General features: G+C 39.8%; 1 long non-coding RNA gene across 1 annotated transcript; it reads right to left on the bottom strand.

The window, feature by feature from the left end:
- Positions 1–216: 216 nt before the first annotated feature.
- On the bottom strand, positions 217–11862 carry LOC135567674 (uncharacterized). The gene is made up of 4 exons (XR_010462388.1): positions 11720–11862; positions 9390–9488; positions 1495–1611; positions 217–436 (listed from the first exon to the last, which is right to left on the bottom strand). It is a non-coding gene; the product is annotated as an uncharacterized LOC135567674 (long non-coding RNA).
- Between the last annotated feature and the right edge of the window lie 2726 nt (positions 11863–14588).

Genomic DNA, 14588 nt, shown 5'->3' with positions numbered 1-14588 from the left:
TAAACTATGAACTGGCTGTAGGCCTATTTCAATCATATTGTTCAATATATTGAGTTCTATTTTGCTACTTGTCAGCTGCAGTCTGAAATATGTCTGAATATATTTAATGATGTGTATCCTAACATGAACACAATGATGTGTCAAATCTGGGATTTAGTGCATTTTAATTGGGTAAGCATTAGACTAAACCTCCTCAATACTTGAAGCCGTAGGTGATAATAGAAGCTGATCTGTGGTCAGTATTGTGACATAATTATAATGTTAAGCAAAGATTTGAATGGAGAAAACTGATCTGAGAGCAGCGTTCCCTTTCTTCCCGTCCTATCAGTATTGATAAATGCTCCGCCAGACCTGATACCTTGTTGTGCTGCTGATCCTGTTTGTACTGGTCTGACTGAGGATGTGGAACCTGTTCACCAGACGTGATACATTGTACCTTGTAAAAAAAAACAAAGGAAATAGTAAGACAAAACAACAATAATGAGACTATAAGGAGACAATGTGCAGGGTACCAGGTAGTTGAGGTAATAATGAGACTATAAGGAGAACCAGTACTGAGTCAATGTGCAGGGTATCAGGTAGTTGAGGTAATAATGAGGCTATAAGGAGTACCAGTACTGAGTCAATGTGCAGGGGTACCAGGTAGTTGAGGTAATAATGAGACTATAAGGAGAACCAGTACTGAGTCAATGTGCAGGGTGCCAGGTAGTTGAGGTAATAATGAGACTATAAGGAGAACCAGTACTGAGTCAATGTGCAGGGTACCAGGTAGTTGAGGTAATAATGAGACTATAAGGAGTACCAGTACTGAGTCAATGTGCAGGGTACCAGGTAGTTGAGGTAATAATGAGACTATAAGTAGTACCAGTACTGAGTCAATGTGCAGGGTACCAGGTAGTTGAGGTAATAATGAGACTATAAGGAGTACCAGTACTGAGTCAATGTGCAGGGTACCAGGTAGTTGAGGTAATAATGAGACTATAAGGAGAACCAGTACTGAGTCAATGTGCAGGGTACCAGGTAGTTGAGGTAATAATGAGACTATAAGGAGTACCAGTACTGAGTCAATGTGCAGGGTACCAGGTAGTTGAGGTAATAATGAGACTATAAGTAGTACCAGTACTGAGTCAATGTGCAGGGTACCAGGTAGTTGAGGTAATAATGAGACTATAAGGAGTACCAGTACTGAGTCAATGTGCAGGGTACCAGGTAGTTTAGGTAATTGAGGTAATAGCCACATGTAGGTAGGGGTATAAGTGACTAGGCAATAGGGATAGAGATTACATCTCCTCATCCAGGGAGTTCAGACACACACACACACACACACACACTTAGGGAGGGAATGTTGTGTTTGTTTTAAGACTATGAAAATGGACAAAATGATTAGCCTATGGATTATGAAAACAACAACAATAAATGGGAAAATGGGAGAGGAGAAATGACTAGAGACAGTGTTGTTTAACTCACTGACCATGACCCATGAGTTCTTCTTACCTTTGTTCAGTAGAAAAGTCTCCCTCTCTAAACTCTATAGGTTTATTCATAGACTGGTCACTCTTCATGGACACACAGCTGGGTACAGGAGAGGCTGGTCTCTCCTGCTTGATTGGACTTCAACACAACAGAGACAAACATTACATCTCTCATCTACTAAATGTATGGTGTTTTTGGTTTATGTCAGTTTCAATGTTTGTTACACTATAAATGGTTATTTAATGGTAAAATGAACTAGAAGTAAAATGAACTAGAAAATGTTATATTTTGCAATTCTGAGTAATTACTAGTTTAGTAAGGAATTAAACATTATTCAGTACTACTGCAGTTGCTCCATAATTCCAATAGATGGCAGCAGAAGACCACAAATGACATTTCAGAAGATCAGTTTAGTTTTCTCCCTGGATACACCACCAGTCCCCCTCACAGGAAAACTCCTGTGTGCTTCTTCCTGTCACAGGAAATGTTCCCTCCACTAGTACATTCATTGTCAATTCATCAACCAGCATCGACCCGCTCTCCAACTTCTCTCACAAGCAGCGGAGTCAATCACCACCTTCCGGAGACACCTGAAACCCCACCTCTTTAAGGAATACCTAGGATAGGATAAAGTAATCCTTCTCCCCCCCCCCCCCCCCCCCCCCCCTTAAAAGACCTAGATGCACTATTGTAAAGTGGCTGTTCCACTGGATGTCATAAGGTGAAAGCACCAATTTGTAAGTCGCTCTGGATAAGAGCGTCTGCTAAATGACTTAAATGTAAATGTAAATGTAAGCAGACAACTCAGCCACCGCCAAAAAGCTTGTGTCGTCACTCTGCCTTCTTGCGAAAATGAGGGGCATTTTGAGGTAAATTCGCTAACCGTTGGATGCACTCTCATCTTTTCTATTCCGAGGCTGTTTAGTCCCAATATGAGATATTAAGAAAATATTTGAAAATGCATGTATACTAAGGTTGAGGTTTGATCACCTGACTAGTGATTATTTGGCTGTATATTTTTTATAAATATTTAGCAATTAAAAGTTATTAATTAATGTACAGACATTGAGGCAGCTGAGAAATAAACTGTGTTTTTCTGGTTAATTCCTTAGATCAGTCTCAAACATGCCCTATCTATCCTAAGCCAATTTCTGGACTTTCACATAGAGGTTACCAGGTCACTCAGTTCAAACCACATTTGAAAAATAAAAACACATGTGGCTTGTTGATCAAGTGCCTTGAAATAATAAATATAATAAAATAACTAATAACAAAATAAAAACAGCACAGCGCTTAGACAGGTTTTGATTAACAAAATATTCAAATGCTAAAAAATATTATGGGTTTATAGGTCTCTTGCTCCTCCCTGTGGCCTTCTGTGGGTACTACATAACTCAAAGCGGACACCTGCTAGGCTCATAATCTGAGGTAGCAACTGCGACAGATCTTCAAATCAATGAGCTAGTCCATGTGGTTTGCAACTCAGTGAACCTGCGCAGCATTCATTTAATTTGATGTCAACGAATGAAGATTCCAATTCATATCAAATTACCCAGCAGCCATTTAGATACAACAAATCGTCACAACAATTAAATCATTCTTAATTAAAACAAATTATTCTGGATGCTTAAATCGGCCACATCTTGAAAACTAGGACAGGGACATGCGTTTTGTTTAAGTTCAACACTTTTCTGAAAACCAATACGGGCTCCCAAGTGGTGCAGCCGTCTAAGACATCTCAGTACTAGAGGACCCTGGTGCAGCGGTCTAAGACATCTCAGTACTAGAGGACCCTGGTGCAGCGGTCTAAGGCATCTCAGTACTAGAGGACCCTGGTGCAGCGGTCTAAGGCATCTCAGTACTAGAGGACCCTGGTGCAGCGGTCTAAGACATCTCAGTACTAGAGGACCCTGGTGCAGCGGTCTAAGACATCTCAGTACTAGAGGACCCTGGTGCAGCCGTCTAAGACATCTCAGTACTAGAGGACCCTGGTGCAGCCGTCTAAGACATCTCAGTACTAGAGGACCCTGGTGCAGCCGTCTAAGACATCTCAGTACTAGAGGGTCACTACAGACCCTGGTGCAGCGCTCTAAGGCATCTCAGTACTAGAGGACCCTGGTGCAGCGGTCTAAGACATCTCAGTACTAGAGGACCCTGGTGCAGCGGTCTAAGGCATCTCAGTACTAGAGGACCCTGGTGCAGCGGTCTAAGGCATCTCAGTACTAGAGGACCCTGGTGCAGCGGTCTAAGGCATCTCAGTACTAGAGGACCCTGGTGCAGCGGTCTAAGACATCTCAGTACTAGAGGACCCTGGTGCAGCGGTCTAAGGCATCTCAGTACTAGAGGACCCTGGTGCAGCGGTCTAAGACATCTCAGTACTAGAGGACCCTGGTGCAGCGGTCTAAGGTATCTCAGTACTAGAGGATCACTACAGACCCTGGTTCAGTGGTCTAAGGCATCTCAGTACTAGAGGAGTCACTACAGACCCTGGTTCAGTGGTCTAAGACATCTCAGTACTAGAGGATCACTACAGACCCTGGTTCAGTGGTCTAAGGCACTGCATCTCAGTACTAGAGGATCACTACAGACCCTGGTTCAGTGGTCTAAGGCACTGCATCTCAGTACTAGAGGATCACTACAGACCCTGGTGCAGCGGTCTAAGGCATCTCAGTACTAGAGGAGTCACTACAGACCCTGGTTCAGTGGTCTAAGACATCTCAGTACTAGAGGATCACTACAGACCCTGGTTCAGTGGTCTAAGGCACTGCATCTCAGTACTAGAGGATCACTACAGACCCTGGTTCAGTGGTCTAAGGCACTGCATCTCAGTACTAGAGGATCACTACAGACCCTGGTTCAGTGGTCTAAGGCATCTCAGTACTAGAGGGTCACGACAGACCCTGGTTCAGCGGTCTAAGGCATCTCAGTACTAGAGGATCACTACAGACCCTGGTTCAGTGGTCTAAGGCATCTCAGTACTAGAGGATCACTACAGGCCCTGGTTCAGTGGTCTAAGGCATCTCAGTACTAGAGGGTCACTACAGACCCTGGTTCAGTGGTCTAAGGCATCTCAGTACTAGAGGATCACTACAGACCCTGGTTCAGAGGTCTAAGGCATCTCAGTACTAGAGGGTCACTACAGACCCTGGTTCAGTGGTCTAAGGCATCTCAGTACTAGAGGATCACTACAGACCCTGGTTCAGTGGTCTAAGGCATCGCAGTACTAGAGGACCCTGGTGCAGCGGTCTAAGGCATCTCAGTACTAGAGGATCACTACAGACCTTGGTTCAGCGGTCTAAGGCACTGCATCTCAGTATAATAAGTTACCTGTTTTTCCTGATTACTTCATAACTAGAGACATAATATAAGATATGGTAATGTTATGAAACTGGGCTCCATGGCAGATGCAATGAACTCGTTTCTATCAGAAAAACATTGTTGAAAACGTCATGTGTTCAGCCTACTGAGGCTCCCTGAAAATAATATGCAAAAGTTTGGTCCTTGGACACAGAGGGGTTAAACACTAAAGATACCGTCCATCTAGTGAAGAGAGGAGAACCGGACAGAGGTAGCCAGCCTCCATCAACGAGAGAGGGAGAAGCCTCACCGGGATTTAACAGGTGGAAGAAACAACCGGGGAGCTCCATCGGTCCACAAGAAATGCAGACAGCCGGTGATGATGTAGTGGTAGCTATGGTAACTAGGATGCTCCTGGTAGAGTAGCTAGCTAGCTTACCGAGCTGTAACGACTAGCTAGGATAACTAGGATGCTGCTGGTAGAGTAGCTAGCTAACTTACCGAGCTGTACCGACTAGCTAGGATAACTAGGATGCTGCTGGTAGAGTAGCTAGCTAGCTTACCGAGCTGTACCGACTAGCTTGGATAACTAGGATGCTGCTGGTAGAGTAGGTAGCTAGCTTACCCATCTGTACCAACTAGCTTGACTAGCTAGCAGGTCGTTCGTCTGTCCCTCGTCTCGATGATGATGATGAATCCAGTGAACCACAAAATGAAACAAGGATAGAGAGTGAAAAGGATCTGGCTACACTCATACTGTCTCTGACCGTAAAGAAAAAAGCAAATTGAACAATAAACTTCGGTGTTTCAACACTGTAACAAACTCCGTCGTTATTCCCCAAGATCACCTCAGTCCACTCTGCGTAACCGGACAATATGCTTGGCGCCACACCGAACTGTACGGGACGCGGACAGTTCTGTACGGGGACGAGGACAGTTCTGTACGGGGACGCGGACAGTTCTGTACGGGACGAGGACAGTTCTGTACGGGGACGCGGACAGTTCTGTACGGGGACGCGGACAGTTCTGTACGGGGATGAGGACAGTTCTGTACGGGGACGAGGACAGTTCTGTACGGGGACGAGGACAGTTCTGTACGGGGACGCGGACAGTTCTGTACGGGGACGCGGACAGTTCTGTACGGGGATGAGGACAGTTCTGTACGGGGACGCGGACAGTTCTGTACGGGGACGAGGACAGTTCTGTACGGGGACGAGGACAGTTCTGTACGGGGACGCGGACAGTTCTGTACGGGATGAGGACAGTTCTGTACGGGGACGAGGACAGTTCTGTACGGGGACGAGGACAGTTCTGTACGGGGACGCGGACAGTTCTGTACGGGGATGAGGACAGTTCTGTACGGGGATGAGGACAGTTCTGTACGGGGACGAGGACAGTTCTGTACGGGGACGAGGACAGTTCTGTACGGGGATGAGGACAGTTCTGTACGGGATGAGGACAGTTCTGTACGGGGATGAGGACAGTTCTGTACGGGGATGAGGACAGTTCTGTACGGGGACGCGGACAGTTCTGTACGGGGATGAGGACAGTTCTGGGGATGAGGACAGTTCTGTACGGATGAGGACAGTTCTGTACGGGGACGCGGACAGTTCTGTACGGGGATGAGGACAGTTCTGTATAGGGACGTGGGAAGTTCCAGAACACAATAACTAAACACAGGATTTGTGGGTTACATTAGTAATTAGTAATATTCATATTGTATTATGATTATGTAAATCAAAATTCCGGGGGGGGGGGGGGGGGGGGGTAAGAATGGAGCAGAATAGACATTTTTGGTTGTTTGCTGTAACTAATAGACAAAGTTGTATTGTATTGTAATGTATTGTATTGTATTATAATGTATTGTAATGTATTGTATTGTATTGTAATGTAATGTATTGTAATGTAATGTATTGCAATGTATTGTTTTGTAATGCATTGTATTGTATTGTAATGTATTGTAATATATTGTATTGTAATGTATTGTATTGTATTGTATTGTAATGTATTGTAATTGTATTGTATTGTATTGTATTGTAATGTATTGTATTGTATTGTAATGTATTGTATTGTATTGTATTATAATGTATTGTAATGTATTGTATTGTATTGTAATGTAATGTATTGTAATGTATTGTATTGTATTGTAATGTATTGCAATGTATTGTTTTGTAATGCATTGTATTGTATTGTAATGTATTGTAATATATTGTAATGTAATATATTGTATTGTAATATATTGTATTGTAATGTAATATATTGTATTGTAATGTATTGTATTGTATTGTATTGTATTGTAATGTATTGTATTGTATTGTAATGTATTGTATTGTATTGTATTGTAATGTATTGTATTGTATTGTAATGTAATGTATTGTAATGTATTGTATTGTTTTGTAATGTAATGTATTGTTTTGTATTGTATTGTATTGTATTGTATTGTAATGTATTGTAATGTATTGTAATGTATTGTATTGTATTGTATTGTAATGTATTGTAATGTATTGTAATGTATTGTATTGTTTTGTAATGTAATGTATTGTAATGTATTGTAATGTATTGTATTGTATTGTATTGTAATGTATTGTATTGTATTGTATTGTAATGTATTGTAATGTATTGTAATGTATTGTATTGTATTGTATTGTAATGTATTGTATTGTAATGTATGTAATGTAATGTATTGTAATGTAATGTATTGTAATGTATTGTATTGTATTGTATTGTATTGTTTTGTAATGTAATGTATTGTAATGTAATGTATTGTATTGTAATGTAATGTATTGTATTGTATTGTAATGTATTGTATTGTATTGTAATGTATTGTAATGTATTGTATTGTTTTGTAATGTAATGTATTGTAATGTAATGTATTGTATTGTAATGTATTGTATTGTAATGTATGTAATGTAATGTATTGTAATGTAATGTATTGTATTGTATTGTATTGTATTGTAATGTATTGTAATGTAATGTATTGTATTGTATTGTAATGTATTATAATGTATTGTATTGTAATGTATTGTAATGTAATATATTGTATTGTATTGTATTGTATTGTAATGTATTATAATGTATTGTATTGTAATGTATTGTAATGTAATGTATTGTATTGTATTGTATTGTAATGTAATGTATTGTATTGTAATGTATTGTAATGTAATGTATTGTATTGTATTGTAATGTATTATAATGTATTGTATTGTAATGTATTGTAATGTAATGTATTGTATTGTATTGTATTGTATTGTAATGTATTGTATTGTAAACAAGTCATCCAGAGTTGATGTGGGCCATCGTTCAAACAAAGAGATGCCTCCCTGACCACCAGTGTGTTTGGATATAATGAAGATCAATTCAGTGAAGAAGAACCTCTAGAGTTCTGACCAAAGAGCCCTATAAAGGGTTAAATATATACTGTATACTCAGACAGGCTAACCTCCTATAAAGGGTTAAATATATACTGTATACTCAGACAGGCTAACCTCCTATAAAGGGTTCTATATATACTGTATACTCAGACAGGATAACCTCCTATAAAGGGTTCTATATATATTCTACATGTACTGTATACTAAGACACTTCCTAACCTCCTATAAAGGGTTCTATATATATTCTATATATACTGTATACTAAGACACTTCCTAACCTCCTATAAAGGGTTCTATATATATTCTATATATACTGTATACTCAGACACTTCCTAACCACCTATAAAGGGTTCTATATATATTCTATATATACTGTATACTCAGACACTTCCTAACCTCCTATAAAGGGTTCTATATATATTCTATATATACTGTATACTCAGACACTTCCTAACCTCCTATAAAGGGTTCTATATATATTCTATATATACTGTATACTCAGACACTTCCTAACCTCCTATAAAGGGTTCTATATATATTCTATATATACTGTATACTCAGACACTTCCTAACCTCCTATAAAGGGTTCTATATATATTCTATATATACTGTATACTCAGACACTTCCTAACCTCCTATAAAGGGTTCTATATATATTCTATATATACTGTATACTCAGACACTTCCTAACCTCCTATAAAGGGTTCTATATATATTCTATATATACTGTATACTCAGACACTTCCTAACCTCCTATAAAGGGTTCTATATATATTCTATATATACTGTATCCTCAGACACTTCCTAACCTCCTATAATGGGTTCTATATATATTCTATATATACTGTATACTCAACGATCAGAATAAACACTATAAAGTTTTGCTGCCAACATATTAGATAATAATTAAGAGGCTAAATGATTGTGTCATGCTAAAAATTTATAGAGGTGTGTGTGTGTGTGTGTATGTGTGTGTGTGTGTGTGTGTGTGCGTGTGTGTGTGTGTGTGTGTGTGTTTGCTGGTGAGACAACCACATATCACAGTCTAATATACAGGATACAAACATTCCATTCCAGCTAAATAGCGTTTTGAAAAACAAAAATTCATACACAAAAAACTATTAATTAAAATGTTAGAACAACAATATTTTACAGACAAGGTTCCCCTGAGCAACACTGTCTGATAAATAACAAATGTGAAAAAGTTGTGGAAACACGTTTTACAAACAAACAACATTGTAATCTCACCTCTTAACTTTGGTGTCATGTTCCCCAGAGAGACTCATTTTAGAGACAGGGCCCCCCTTCTTTCTCGCTCCTGAGAGACTCATTTTAGAGAACTGACCCCTAAACAGAGATCCAACATGTTGGTTGTGGTTAACACAGTAACAACTAAACAGAGATCCAACATGTTGGTTGTGGTTAACACAGAGACAACTAAACAGAGATCCAACATGTTGGTTGTGGTTATTAACACAGTGACAACTAAACAGAGATCCAACATGTTGGTTGTGGTTAACACAGTAACAACTAAACAGAGATCCAACATGTTGGTTGTGGTTAAACAGAGAGATCCAACATGTTGGTTGTGGTTATTAACACAGTGACAACTAAACAGAGATCCAACATGTTGGTTGTGGTTAACACAGTGACAACTAAACAGAGATCCAACATGTTGGTTGTGGTTAACACAGTGACAACTAAACAGAGATCCAACATGTTGGTTGTGGTTAACACAGTGACAACTAAACAGAGATCCAACATGTTGGTTGTGGTTAACACAGTGACAACTAACCAGAGATCCAACATGTTGGTTGTGGTTAACACAGTGACAACTAAACAGAGATCCAACATGTTGGTTGTGGTTAACACAGTGACAACTAAACAGAGATCCAACATGGTGGTTGTGGTTAACACAGTGACAACTAAACAGAGATCCAACATGTTGGTTGTGGTTAACACAGTGACAACTAAACAGAGATCCAACATGTTGGTTGTGGTTAACACAGTGACAACTAAACAGAGATCCAACATGTTGGTTGTGGTTAACACAGTGACAACTAAACAGAGATCCAACATGTTGGTTGTGGTTAACACAGTGACAACTAATTATTTAATGTCAATTGTTCTCATTTATTCATTATCTCTTATAAATAAAACATTTACTAACAGACATAGAAACAGTCAGTGATTTAATGCATCACCTTGTGATTTATATGTTTCACCTTTTCTCAATGTAGTGGAACTAATAATAATAATAATAATGTCTCACTTTCTCTTTTAATAATTTCTCTCATTCTAGTGTGTTGTTTTGTTCAACAGGTATGATATTATGATGCTGTTACTGAATTCAGTTCATAATATTAATGTTAAGAAAAGTCTGTTCAGTGGTTTCATACCAAATTACACAGGAAGCAGGAGCTCATTGGAATTTAGAAAACAACAAATGTTCTGATATTCTGAAAGATGATTTAGAACTATGATACTAAATAACCACAATATACGAATTGTATCATACGTTATATGAACAACATGTTATTGAATGTGACTTGACTACACCCAGTTAGCTATATGAACAACATGTTATTGAATGTGACTTGACTACACCCAGTTAGCTATATGAACAACATGTTATTGAATGTGACTTGACTACACCCAGTTAGCTATATGAACAACATGTTTTAATGTGACTTGACTACACCCAGTTAGCTATATGAACAACATGTTATTGAATGTGACTTGACTACACCCAGTTAGCTATATGAACAATATGTTATTGAATGTGACTTGACTACACCCAGTTAGCTATATGAACAACATGTTATTGAATGTGACTTGACTACACCCAGTTAGCTATATGAACAACATGTTATTGAATGTGACTTGACTACACCCAGTTAGCTATATGAACAACATGTTATTGAATGTGACTTGACTACACCCAGTTAGCTATATGAACAACATGTTATAATGTGACTTGACTACACCCAGTTAGCTATATGAACAACATGTTATTGAATGTGACTTGACTACACCCAGTTAGCTATATGAACAACATGTTATTGAATGTGACTTGACTACACCCAGTTAGCTATATGAACAACATGTTATTGAATGTGACTTGACTACACCCAGTTAGCTATATGAACAACATGTTATTGAATGTGACTTGACTACACCCAGTTAGCTATATGAACAACATGTTATTGAATGTGACTTGACTACACCCAGTTAGCTATATGAACAACATGTTATTGAATGTGACTTGACTACACCCAGTTAGCTATATGAACAACATGTTATTGAATGTGACTTGACTACACCCAGTTAGCTATATGAACAACATGTTATTGAATGTGACTTGACTACACCCAGTTAGCTATATGAACAACATGTTATTGAATGTGACTTGACTACACCCAGTTAGCACCATTTTGTATGATTGAACTGTCACGTAGCTGTCCCAGGTGAAATGGACTGTTACATCTGAGTGTTTTACTGTCATTCACTATACTAAAATAACACCAGACATTTAATGTCTCTACACACTTTACAATAATCCCTGGGAAGAGTCTTACCTTGTAGCCTGAATTCACAACCAGAACATGTCAAGTCATTGGGATATTTTCCGTTGTGCTGAGAGATCACCTTCCTGATGACAAGTGTCTCTGTATCTATGTTCTAGGTTCAGTTGATCTTTGGATGCAATAATATCTGGTCAAAGTCTAGTGACACAACACCATGGTATATCATAACCATAACAGCAGTTTAACCGTTGGCCAGTAAAGGCCATGGCATATTATAACATGTAGAATCATTATGATGATCCAGGTTCATACTATAACATGTAGAATCATTATGATGATCCAGGTTCATACTATAACATGTAGAATCATTATTATGGATCCAGGTTCATACTATAACATGTAGAATCATTATGATGATCCAGGTTCATATTATAACATGTAGAATCATTATGATGATCCAGGTTCATACTATAACATGTAGAATCATTATGATGGATCCAGGTTCATACTATAACATGTAGAATCATTATGATGGATCCAGGTTCAACATATCTCTAACTTTGAAGGATACAATGGGGTCCCACATTATTGACACCCTTGATGTAAGTCGCTCTGGATAAGAGCGTCTGCTAAATTACTTAAATGTAAAATGTAAATAAAGATTTGTAAAACTGACTGTATAAAATAAATAATTCTAAGACTGAGCTATATTGTACACTCAAACAAAATTATGAAATTAAATGATTTTCTACTAATACAATATGGCTCAGAGAAAGAGATTGTGTTTAACAAGTAATAATTTCTCTCTAAAGGTTCGGGGTCAAAATTGACACCCCTTTCAATACCTCACCTTGTGTGGATAACGGCACTGAGCCTTTTTCTAAAAGGTTTTATGAGTTGGAGAACACATTGGGAGTGATCTTAGACCATTCCTCCTTACAGAATCCTTACAAATCTTCCCAGTTTGTTTTCTTACCATGAACAACTGACAAACTAACAAAACTGTGTATTAGTCGCCCTCTAGTGGTAGGTGGTGATAATGTCTCCACACTCCTCTCTCTCACAAACATCGACTATGACCTGACGAATGAGCCATCCTGATTAAAGATTCCCACAATACTCTGTGTGTGTCTGTGTGTATGTGTGTCTGTGTGTGTGTGTGTGTGTGTGTGTCTCTCTGTGTGTGTGTGTGTGTGTGTGTGTGTGTGTGTGTGTGTGTGTGTGTGTGTGTGTGTGTGTGTGTGTAGACCTGCCAGGCTGTTAGGTTACTGGACCATGGAAACCTACTGAGATTCTGCCATACAGAGAGAGATACAAATGAACATGATTAAAATACATGAAACCGTGTTAAACACAAGTCCATGTATGTTGTTCTCTCTGTTTACAGGACTAGAAGTCTGGTTAAAACACATCAGCATCAACATGCTGGCTTCAACCCAACCCTAACCCAACCCTAACCCAACCCAACCCAACCCTAACCCAACCCAACCCTAACCCTAACCCTAACCCAACCCAACCCAACCCTAACCCCAACCCTAACCCCAACACAACCCCAACCCTAACCCAAACCTGACCCAACCCTAACCCAACCCAACCCTAACCCAACCCAACCCAACCCTAACCCCAACCCAACCCTAACCCTAACCCAACCCAACCCCAACCCAACCCTAACCCCAACCCAACCCCAACCCAACCCAACCCTAACCCTGTTCTCTCTGTTTACAGGACTAGAAGTCTGGTTAAAACACATCAATACAGAATGAATTTTATGTCTTGAAACCATAGACTCATGTCCATCACCATGCTGGCTTCAACCCAACCCTAACCCAACCCAACCCTAACCCAACCCCAACCCTAACCCTAACCCTAACCCAACCCCAACCCCAAACCCAACCCTGTTTTTTAACTATATAATAATACAAGCTACGTTTTAATTGACGATGTGGAGGGTTCTAGAGGGAACTGGGAGAAAAACACTCCAGCTGGAGAATCTGTAACCGAACTGCAACCCAGAACTTTTTAATCTGCACATCTGAGTCCACAGAATTGAACAACATCGACCCCAGGAGTTATAAAAGACCCAGACTCAGCATCCAGACTCCACCTCTCTAAAGACACAGACTCAGCATCCAGACTCCACCTCTCTAAAGACCCAGACTCAGCATCCAGACTCCACCTCTCTAAAGACCCAGACTCAGCATCCAGACTCCACCTCTCTAAAGACCCAGACTCAGCATCCAGACTCCACCTCTCTAAAGACCCAGACTCAGCATCCAGACTCCACCTCTCTAAAGACCCAGACTCAACATCCAGATTCCACCTCTCTAAAGACCCAGACTCCACCTCTCTAACTCCAGCCTCAACAAGGCGAACTGAACAACATCTACTCAAGGAGTTATAAAAAGACGTTCAGGGTTTGGCTCCAACATCGACGGCCTCCATCTTCAACACCCAGACTCTACCTCTATTTTGTACCCCAGCCCCAACATCAAGGCGGTAAGAACCCCCACTGAGGAGCACATTGTCTCTCTCTCTCTCTCTCTCTGTCTCTCTCTCTCACACACACACACACACACACACACACACACACACACACACACACACACACACACACACACAGTGTAGGCCTGTCAGGCTGTTAGGTTAATGGACTATGGAAACCTACTGAGAATCTGCCATACAGAGAGAGTTACAAATGAACATGATTAAAACTAAAAATACATTAAAACATGTTGAACTCTCTCCCTCTCTCTCCCCCTCTCTCTCTCCCCCCTCTCTCTCCCCCCCTTTCACTGTGTAGACCTGCCAGGCTGTTAGGTTAATGGACCATGGAAACCTACTGAGAATCTGCCATACAGAGAGAGTTACAAATGAACATGATTAAAACTAAAAATACATTAAAACATGTTGAACTCTCTCC

Source organism: Oncorhynchus nerka, unplaced genomic scaffold, assembly GCF_034236695.1.
Source record: "Oncorhynchus nerka isolate Pitt River unplaced genomic scaffold, Oner_Uvic_2.0 unplaced_scaffold_1852, whole genome shotgun sequence".
NCBI lineage: Eukaryota > Metazoa > Chordata > Actinopteri > Salmoniformes > Salmonidae > Oncorhynchus > Oncorhynchus nerka.
The sequence above is the reverse complement of the archived record's forward strand: the minus strand, read 5'-3'. Positions and strand labels throughout refer to the sequence as shown.